Source organism: Quercus suber, unplaced genomic scaffold, assembly GCF_002906115.3.
Source record: "Quercus suber isolate HL8 unplaced genomic scaffold, Cork oak 2.0 scaffold_85, whole genome shotgun sequence".
NCBI classification, from domain to species: domain Eukaryota; kingdom Viridiplantae; phylum Streptophyta; class Magnoliopsida; order Fagales; family Fagaceae; genus Quercus; species Quercus suber.
The window spans coordinates 74,046-85,264 of NW_027069550.1; the positions used below are offsets into that span (position 1 = coordinate 74,046).

General features: G+C 38.9%; 1 pseudogene; it reads right to left on the minus strand.

Annotated features, from left to right (window-relative positions):
* Positions 1–1,782: 1,782 nt before the first annotated feature.
* LOC112019315 (cytochrome P450 736A117-like) lies at positions 1,783–10,935 on the minus strand (annotated as a pseudogene).
* Between the last annotated feature and the right edge of the window lie 284 nt (positions 10,936–11,219).

The window sequence follows — 11,219 nt, forward strand, 5'->3', positions numbered from 1 at the left end:
TCCTTTTGTCATAGAATATCTTCAACTTATACTTGGTCCTTGTTATCTTATTTTAATTGGGAGATCGAGACCCTAACCAAGCTTTATTACTACATGTGCGATAGCAAAGTTCTGATACCACCTTTTGTACAATAAAACTTAAGGATTTAAATAAATAACGACAAAGGTAATTAAAAGTACACAAAAGAAACAAGAGTTCAAATGGTTGGACAAATTGCCTACTTCTGGAGAAACCAATCAAGTCCACTATACATAATGAGAATTACAATTTTCAACCTTTTAGCCACTCACACAAGAGAACTCTTTCTAGGAGCGTTCTCTTATTTTTAGGAGAACTATTCTTCCAAGTCTTTTTCTCTCCTCATATGAGAGAACTTTTAGACCAAAGCCTCCAAACCCTCTACTGTATTGACTATATATAAGGCATTAATCTCTATTTCCTACTTCCTAGTGGACAAGGAATAAGATATTATCTCTTTGACAAGTAATATCAATTACTTCTGGGATAAGGAGTAGACTTTTATTTTCACTTCAAGAAAACCTAAAACAAAGTCAAAATTGGAATTCAAGGTAATTTATAATATTTAGAAAGTAGTAATCACAAGCACCAGAGAATTGTGGAACATTTAACAACAAAAGATCATCACTAGTAATCACACCTTAATAATAGAGTTATGTTAAATGTTTGACAACTACAAAGTATCATCACTACGATACACTTAAAAGCAACCTCAATATGTTGAGCCACCTCAATCAGTCGAGACACCTTGATAGCATACTTAACCTATCTAATTAAGGGAACTAGATTATGGAAAACCCATTAAGTCAAGTTTTAGCCCTAATTCATGCCCTACTTGCTAGATGTATAAGGACACATTATGGTCAACCTAAAAAAGAGGTTTTAGGGAAGATTAGAATGGTTTGTGCACATAGGATTTTTTTTTAATCAAGTATCTCTCAAAGTCATCATTCCAGAGACATCAAAGTAGATCTAAAGATCAATTGGTGAAAAATTGAAGCCGTAACACCTATCACAAACCTGTTGTGAAGAAAACCTTCAAGAGCTTCTTGGAGTCAGTTGGAGGTTTCGACAATACTGTGGGTGCATCATCCATGAAACTTCCACATGGTTGAAGAGTTGCGATGCTATGGAGTAGTAGAAGGTTTTAACTCTAAGTTGTTTACATGTTGTAGAGTCCAAGAAAAGGTTTGTTTTATTTATTTTTTTAAGGTTGTAATAGTTATTTTATCTTAGCAGATTTGCCTTGTTAGGGAGGTTTTCCTTCAATAGATTTCCTTGGGTTTTCCACTTCATCATCATATCACTGTCTCTTATGTGTGGTTGTTTGAACCATGATATTAGATGCTCAAATTTGACTTGGTTATTTTTAATTCAAATTATATTGTTAATTCATAAAATTAATCTTAGATTGGTTAGTATTAAATAAATTTAGCTAATTGAAATTTAAATATAAAATGTTCCACTTAACTTAATTGCCTTAGGTTCCAAACTATATCGAGTCATCCCTAATTGCAGATAAATTATAAGTAAATTAAAAAAAAAAAATTGTTTTAATCTAAAACTTTGTTGCATTTGAGCATAATATCATTATGTTCTTTGTTAATAGGTATTGTACTCTTTTATTTATTTTCAAATTCCATTCTCAACAACCAAAATGGAGTGAAGAAAAAAGAAAATTTCATACTGAACAATAGTAGATTCTTGCTAGCCAAATAAAACTTTGAGGATTGTTTAAATACTAAATGTATTGCCTCTATATACTAGCCAAAATATGGAGTTGCAACTGCAATTAGAAGAAATTTTCTATGAATGGATATTCCAATAGATTCAGTCATGCAAGGTTGAAATTTATCAACCATCTTGTTGGCTTTATTCCGTACCAATTTGCTTGTAATTTAGCACTTAGTAATCCTGTATTTAGGTGGGATTCATGTAAGGGTAGTGTGTGAAGAGAGTGTGAAGAATTGCTCATCTTTGTGCAAAGAAGCAGAGACTCACGGCTAGGACTTGCAACTGACTCGTGGCTAGGGCTATCCAACCCACCCAGTCACCCACCCAAACCGCCCAACCCGCCCGAGCCCGACCCGCCACCACCCGATCCGACGTCTCCGATGGTCAGACGCAGGTCCGAACTCTCTAACCTGACCCCCACACGAGTCGGTTGCTGGTTTTACATTTCAAAACCCGTGACACCCGACCTGAACCGAAACAATCATCTTCTCTGGTGAAATATTAGGAATCTTGGACCAATCTGGCGAGATCCTTCGAGATCCGGCGAGATCTCGCCATTATCCGACGAAATCTAAGCCAAATCTTGACGGATCCGGCCAGATTTCTATCCGATATTGACGGATCCGGCCAGATCTTGACGGATCCGGCCAGATTTTGGCTAGATCTCGCCGGATCTAGCCAGATTTGGTCCCCGACAATGAAACCTGAGACCGAACCGATACCACCCGAAACCGACGAGACCCGAACCCAAAATTCGACCAGATCAGGCGAGCGGTTTCGGGTCAAATTTTCAACGACCCGAATTAGTCGGGTCGAGTCTGGGTTAGGCACAAACCCGACCCGGTCCAACCCGTGGACAGCCTTACTCGCGGCTTGCAAGCCGCCAAATGCTGTGCACGTGAGAAGCATGCGGGAAGGTGAAGGGTTACGCCAGCTGTTGCACTACAGGACAAAAGTCCCAGGCTAGCCAGGCCATTACCTCGTGACTTGAACTCGCGATTTGGACAAGCCGCGAGGCCAAGCCGCTAACTTACCCTGTTTGACAAAAACTGTCTCTTCGTATTCCAAACACACACCACTATATATAGACCCTTATACCCACGAAATGGAGAGAGCTTCCAAAGAGAATTTTGTGAGAGAAACTCTAGAGAAAAACAAGATTGCCTCATCCCCAATCTTTATTAAGAGACTCTACAAATTTCACTACTTTCTTCCTCTCCATTGATACATCCTTGAGAGGTCATTGACCAAATCCTTTTCTCATCACACCCATGTCTTTGAGAAGGCACATTTGGTGCTAAGGGAAGCAGTTTGGAAGGAACCAATATTCATTGGTTGATGCTATGGTTTAGTAGCGGAATCCGGTAAGCTAGAAAAGAAAAAGGTTCGGTGCAATCTCGTTGGAGCAAGAAGCTTGGAGGGCTTAGGTACTTGGGTAGATTAGGCTTGGAGGGTCTATTGATGTTCATGTATCCCAACTATATTTTCTAGTGGATTATTGACCGCTTGGAGGGCGGCAGAGAAGTTTTACGCCGAGGGCTTCGGTTTCCTCTTCGATAACACATCGCGTGTTGTCCTTGTGTTTGCATCTCTCTTCCTTTATCTTTACTTTTTATTTTCTACTGTGGATGTGATTATAATTGGCTTAAATTGTTTATCAATTCTGTGTTTGGCTTATGTTCATGTTTTGCACATTAATTGTTTGATTATAAGCTTAAATTGATAATTTGTAATTTGGGGTCTAAACGTTCAAGGGTGTTTTATACACATATTGAACTTTCAATTGGTATCAGAGCGGGTACACTCACTGTGGTTTAAATACCTGAGTGTGATCCTTGACCCTTTTTGAGATGGATAGGTCTTAATCTTTAAATGTTCCACCATTTTTTTATGGTAATAATTATGCCTTCTGGAAAGTTAGAATTAGGACATTTCTATGCTCTATTGATGACACCGTTTGGGATGCGGTTAAAGTAAGTTGGACTAGACCAGAGGTTGTTAAATCTACTTGAGACAAGGCAGCTATTGCGGTAGCCAATGCTAACAGTAAAGCTTTAAATGCTATTTTCTATGGTGTGTCTCCAGATGAATTCCACAGGATATCTTACATGACAGTTGCCAAGGAAGCTTGAGAGATTTTGGAGACAACTTATGAGGGGACTAAGAAGGTGAAGGACATAAAACTCCAAATGCTTACCACCAAATTTGAAGAACTTAAGATGGGTGAAGATGAATCGTTTGATTCGTTCTATGGGAAGCTCAATGAAATTGTCATTGCTAAGCTCAATCTTTGTGAGAAGATTGAAGATACTAAGGTGTTTCAGTGGTATGTGTTTTCATCAGGTTGCTAATCTTTGGTCTGAGCATAGAAATTTGATAGATTTTTGCTCTTTAGTTATATGGGTTTGGGGTTTCTATATTTCACTCTGAATGTGTTTTACAATGTCATATTTTTTGCTTGCTTATGTCTGCATACATACAAATTAAACTTGTTTGATTTGATCTATCCATCTTTTAGTTATCAACTGTGCTTGATTTGTGTTCTGTCTGGTCACTCTGGTACTCTCTTTGTAACTAACTTGTTACTAATATGTGTGCACTTCCACATTTTGTGTTTTGTTCTTGTTGTCTCCATTTCTGCTTATTTACAGATGGCTGCATCTCCTACAAAGAAGAAGACTGCTGCTAAGAAATCTGACAAAAGGCTGAAAATGGATCCTAACTTATTTAGGTCGGTTCAATAATTTGAGAGATATAGGGATTTTTTCTTGAAAGGAACTATCATTCAGGAAAGATTTGTTGATCTAAATGAATTGAAAGATACTTTCATTCCAGAATGCTTTGAAGGCAGGGGATGGGAGAAGTTGCTGGGTGACCTACCCCTTATGTGCAAACCCTTGATATGGGAATTCTATGCAAATGCTGTTATAAAGGAGGATGAGCTGAACTATTGAATTAGAGGACGTGAGTTCACCATAGATGCTCATGATATTGATAAGGTTCTAGGGCTTGAGGGACTAGAGGATTATGAGTTCACCAACTACAAAGACAGGATGCTATCTTTGGACGTTGTCCAGTCTCGACTTGGTGGTGTTAAAGAAAAGAGATGTCTCAACACTACTGATTTTTCTGCTAAATTGAGGTGTCTAACCACTATCATGATGTTTAACTTGTATCCTATAAGAAAGATGACCACTCTTACGAATGCCAGAGCTATCTTCCCCATGGAGCTTAAGGAGAAAACCTTTATTAACATAAGTTCTCACATATATGACACACTTGTGGATGAGACTAAAACCACCTCAAGGGCCAAGCTAATCTTCCCCAGTCTTCTTATGAGGATTTTCAGAGCAAAGGGTGTTGTAATCCCTCAGGATATCAGTCCCTTGCCTCTTCTATCAGCCATAAACAAATTCACTCTCACAAGGATACAAAGTCGTCTTCCAGGTGAAGAAGATGAGGATGTCCAAGAAGAAGGTGATCTAGTGGAGACTGAAGCTGAGGTTGCAGGACAGACAGCCACTCTAAGAGCAGAAGCAAGAGGAGCCGAGCTTCTACTTCATCAGATGTACCTCCTGATGCATTTCAGATCATCCTGAAGAGGCTTGATGGACTCAGAGAGGTTCAAAATCAGCATACTGAAAGGATGAGAGCAATGTAGGATCAGCTTGATGTACTTTCAGCTAAGTTTGACAGCATCCACACCAACCAGGAGCATTGACCCTTTGGCCATTCCGGTCAAAAAGAGGGAGAATTTTTGGGTTACACTTGAGAGGGAGTGATTGTTTTAAGGGGGAGCTTTCTTTATCATATGATGTTATGTTTATAGCTTTGATACTGGTTTTGGTTATTGCTTGGCTTAAACTCATATCTCTTGGATAGTTTTGAATCTTTGGTGGATGTTATTCAGTATATATTATGATGTTATTCAGCATATCTTACTTTATGTTTTGTTTGTACTTGGTACCTTTGTAGGTTTTTAAGGTTTCTGTTTATGGTTTGTATCCATATTACTTTTGTAAGCTTTTAGGGTTTGTTTCTATGCACTTTGTAGGTTTTATGGTGTGTACCTTGCTTTATGCAGCCTTTGTGCTTTATTAAATCAGTACTTCTAACTAAATGTTATGCATTTTCTTCTAAGTACTGTCACTCTTGTGCCCTTGTAGGATTTTTCCTAGATGCACATACTTCATGTATTGTGCATTGGTTGAGTGTTGGTCATTCAAGTGATTTGCCTTGTGTTTGTCAACTTGAATGTCCAGATGTTCATTCCAACTGTGAATGAACATTGTGATCACTTAGTTACAGTGATTGCCTGTTTTGGTCTTACCATGGTTTATTGCTTTATTCCATTGTGCTTGATCGCATTGTGCTTGCTCTATATGTATTACAAGTTTTCTATATACAATGAACTTATTGTGTTGTTGTGTTTTAGGAGCTCTTGTTCTTATGGTTCAAAAGTTTCACAGATTCTAGTGTTAGGTGTGAGTGAGTTTTCTAACTGTTCCCAACTCATGCGTTAAGTCTAGAGTTTGTTATAGGGTTTTGTCACAGAATAGCCAAAGGGGGAGATTGTAAGGTTGAAATTTATCAACCATTTTGTTGGCTTTATTTCGTGTCAATTTGCTTATAATTTAGCACTTAGTAGCCCTGTATTTAGGTGGGATTCATGTAAAGGTAGTGTGTGAAGAGAGTGTGAAGAATTGCTCATCTTTGTGCAAAGAAGCAGAGACTCGCGGCTAGGACACGTGGCTGACTCGCGGCTTGCAAGCCGCCAAATGCTGTGCACGTGAGAAGCATGCGGGAAGATGAAGGGTCACACCAGCTGTCACACTACAGGACAAAAGTTCCAAATGTTCATTCCAACTGTGAATGAGCATTGTGATCACTTAGTTACAGTGATTGCCTGTTTTGGTCTTACCATAGTTTATTGCTTTATTCCATTGTGCTTGATCGCATTGTGCTTGCTCCATATGTATTACAAGTTTTCTACATACAATGAACTTATTGTGTTGTTGTGTTTCAGGAGTTCTTGTTCTTATGGTTCAAAAGCTTCATAGATTCTAGAGTTAGGTGTGAGTGAGTTTTCCAACTGTTTCCAACTCACGCGTTAAGTCTAGAGTTTGTTATAGGGTTTTGTCATGGAATAGCCAAAGGGGGAGATTGTAAGGTTGAAATTTATCAACCATCTTGTTGGCTTTATTCTGTACCAATTTGCTTGTAATTTAGCACTTAGTAACCCTGTATTTAGGTGAGATTTATGTAAAGGTAGTGTGTGAAGAGAGTGTGAAGAATTGCTCATCTTTGTGCAAAGAAGCAGAAACTCGCGGCTAGGACTCGCGACTGACTCGCAGCTTGCAAGCCGCCAAATGCTGTGCACGTGAGAAGCATGCGGGAAGGTGAAAGGTCATGCCAACTGTCACACTACAGGACAAAAGTCCCAAGCTGGCCAGGCTGTTACCTTGTGACTTGAACTCGCGACTTGGACAAGCCGCGAGGCTAAGCCCCTAATTTATCCTGTTTGGCAATAACTGTCTCTTCGTATTCCAAACACACACCACTATATATAGACCCTTATACCCACGAAATGGAGAGAGCTTCCAGAGAGAATTTTGTGAGAAAAACCCTAGAGAAAAACAAGATTGCCTCATCCCTAGTCTTCACTAAGAGACTCTACAAATTACTTTACTCTCTTCCTCTCTATTGATACATCCTTGAGAGGTCATTGACCAAATCTTTTTCTCATCACACTCACATTTGTGAGAAGGTACATTTGGTGTTAAGGGAAGCAGTTTGGAATGAACCAATATTCATTGGTTGATGCTATGGTTTAGTAGTGAAATTCGGTAAGCTAGAAAAGAAAAAGGTTCGGCGCAACCCCGTTGGAGTAAGAAGCTTGGAGGGCTTAGATACCTAAGTAGATTAGGCTTGGAGGGTCTATTGCTATTCATGTATCCCAACTATATTTTCTAGTAGATTATTGACCGCTTGGAGAACGGCGGAAAGATTTTACGCCGAGGGCTTCGGTTTCCTCTTCGATAACACATCGCATATTGTCCTTGTGTTTGCATTTCTCTTCCTTTATCTTTGCCTTTTATTTTCTGTTGTGGATGTGATTATAATTGGCTTAGATTGTTTATCAATTCTATGTTTGGCTTATGTTCATGTTCTGCACATTAATTGTTTGATTATAAGCTTGAAATTGATAATTTGTAATTTGGGGTCTAAACGTTCAAGGACGTTTTATACACATATTGAACTTTCAAGTCATGTCCAAATCCTCTCCTCTTGCCCCACTAGGCAATGTCCAATCAAAGTAGTGCAGAAGATTTGCCAAAATAAACTTAATAGTGGTGATGGCAAAGCAAATTCTAATCTCTCCTACCAGCTCCAAATTTGGTATCAATTGGAAATTATGTCCTTTAAAGTGTATTATGGTAGAATTCAAGAATCTTTCTAGATGATATTCCTCTAGATTGTCCCATAACCCAGGGTCTCTTCCAATTGCCCATGCATTAATAAGAACTCGTGTTCCAACTGCAATGTCATATCCTTGTATTTGGACATCTCTATTTGATTCTCAAGGAAATAATAGTGGAACAGTAGGATGCAAACGAATAGTCTCTTTGATTACTGCATCTAAGCATTGCAGTTCTTCCAATTTATCCTCTGTTATTCCCTTTTTTTGGCTAGTGATCCCTCTCACTTCATTTTGCACCTTCTTCATCGTCCTTTGATGCCTTAAAAGCTCTGTCATTGCCCACTCTAACACTGGGTATGTAGTGTCAGTACCACCAACGAATGCATCCTATGACAAAAGATGGATAACATTGAAGTAAGTTGTGAATATGCATGAGAAAGAGTGTGAAATGCTATAGCCTCTTAGAACAAAACCAGACCCTTTGTAGTCAAGTCAATCTTTTTTCTTTTTGTTGAATAAGAGTATTTAATACTTTTAGTAATATCCTTCATTGGCCATTCTTAATAATTAATATTTAACACATTTTTTTAATTATTTGTTAGGGATGGCAAATTTTACTTAACCCTTGGATACCCGGCCTGACCCGACCCTAATGGGTTGGGTTTTACCCGACCCATGAAACAATAGGGTTTGGTCTGGATTTTTAAAATAAAACCTGAAGAGGGTTCAGGTCGGGTGTGGGTTTTAGTGATACCCGCCCCGAACCCGGACCCGACTCGCTTAAAAGCAAAATTACCAAAATACCTGTGTGTGTGTGTGTGTGTGTGTGTGTAAACCTAATTTCCTAACCCTAAATTCCCTAACCCTCACCTCCCTTCACTCTCCTCAACCGCCCCCCATCTCCCTTCACTCTCCTCACCCACTCTCATTTTAGCCTCACTGCCTCAGCCCAGCCGCCCTCCTCCCTCACCCTCACGCACTCTCACCTTCACTCACTCAGTCAATCTCACTCTCATCCCTGCATCACTGCCACCAGCCATACGGGGATTTGTTCTCTCACCACCTGCCACACCCCTCAAGCCCTCCCTCATCCATGGATCATCGTCAGCTCCCCTCACAGCCTCGCTCCCTCTTCCATGTGTCTCCACCTCATTCTCCTTTTTTTTTTTTTTCTTTTTTTTTTCTTTTTTCTAGGTTCATTTCGTCTCAATCATGTGAGTTTGTGTTTGTGTTTGTGATTTCTATGTTTGTGTTTGTGTTAGGATTTGTGTTTGTGTTTGTGTTTGTGATTTTGAAATTAAAAATCATAAATCTAAAATTTTTGTGTTTGTGATTTTGAAAGGAAAAATCATAAATCTGAAATTTGTGACTCATTGCCTTCCTATTATTTTTTATGAATAAAAGACTTTATCAACCAAAGGAAAAGGCAAAGCTATACAAAAAAAACATGCCTCACTCTTGATAATAGACTCAAAATAGGAGGGGTAGTTATCCAAATCAAAAGAACCAAAAACTTTACACTTAAGAGATTATTTGGCTAAAGTAAGGGCTGCAATATTTAACACCTAAGTGAAACCCACTAAGTATATATATATATATATATATAGGCACAAAAGTTTTTTTTTTTTTTTTTCCAAAACTTGTATAGATTCTTGTCTAAGAGTCAAGTAAAAGTTGTTTTATGGTGGGTCTAAGTCAAAGTGGTGTCAGTGACATGCACTCAGATGCACAAATGCATTTGCACACACAAGCATACACAGAGAGAGAGAGAGAGAGATGCTCACCTGGATTAGAGCCTTGATGCTTACTCTCTCAATAGGGAAACCGATCACATTTTCCCTTTGGATCCAATGCAAAATGTCTACAAGGTCCTTTTGCTCTTCGTTGTCTAAACTAATGACATGGCCATCACTCCCTTTCTTTTGACAATTTATGTGCTCTTCAATTACTTCTTCTAAAAAATCATCAAATTGTTTAGCCACTTTCTCTGCTTTAGTGTCCAAGCCATTGACACAGCTCACCCAAGCTAGCCATCATATGGAATATAGTCCCCCACATTGATAATACCTAGCAACTCTACTAAATCTTCCATAAGCTTCTTAAACTTCCTCCCACCTTCCCCTCCATCATACCTCCTTCCCAAGGTAACCCTACATACTATATCATTAGTAAGTTTTGGCAACACTTCGCTTAAATTCACAGTTGAAAAACAAGATTGTTTGATTTTCTCTACCAGTAGAGAAAGTTCCTCTTCTCTCACAGCACGAAATGACTGAACCCTTTTGCTACTCAAAAGATGTAGCACAAGTATGCTTTTCATCTGCCTCCAATACTCACCATAGTGGGCCAATGACACGTCTTTGTAATTGTATGATAGTTTCTCGAACATGCTTGATTTGGGTCGATTCACAAAGATGAGATCGTGTGTCTTCATGATCTCTTGGGCAGCATTAGCAGAAGAGACAACAAGGGTTGGTACACTGCCGAAGTGAAGTAGCATGAGGGGGCCATGGTGTTGAGCTAAGGCTAGGAGTGAGCGGTGAGGCTGCAAGCCAATTTGGTGAAGGTTTCCGATTATTGGGAGCTTTGGGGGTGAAGGTGGTAAGTTTTTTTTTTTTTTTTTTTTTTTTTTTTTGTCGTTTGAAAGGATGGGGAACGATTTGAATAGAAGAATGAAGATGAAGGCCAAGATGCATAAAACAAAGGGATGCAGCAACAAGGATGTTACCTTTGGCCCTAAAAATTGCAGGAAGTGTGACATTTTCTTCTCAATTTTACGGGCAAGAATATGTAAGTTCCTGTGATTTTCCTTGATTTTTCTCTTGAAGTATCAAACTGACTTCCCCAATAGCCTTAAGAGTAGTATAAGCATGCATGTGAATAAAAGTCGGCAAATGGGGTCCACGAAAAGAAAAAAGAAAAAAAAAACAAAAAACAAAAGGTAAGACAATGGGGCTTTGTCCAAAGTTGATCTTTGGCGGCATATATATATATATATATATATCTAACAGAGCTTTAAGTACTGAGATCAATAGTTTAAGAAGA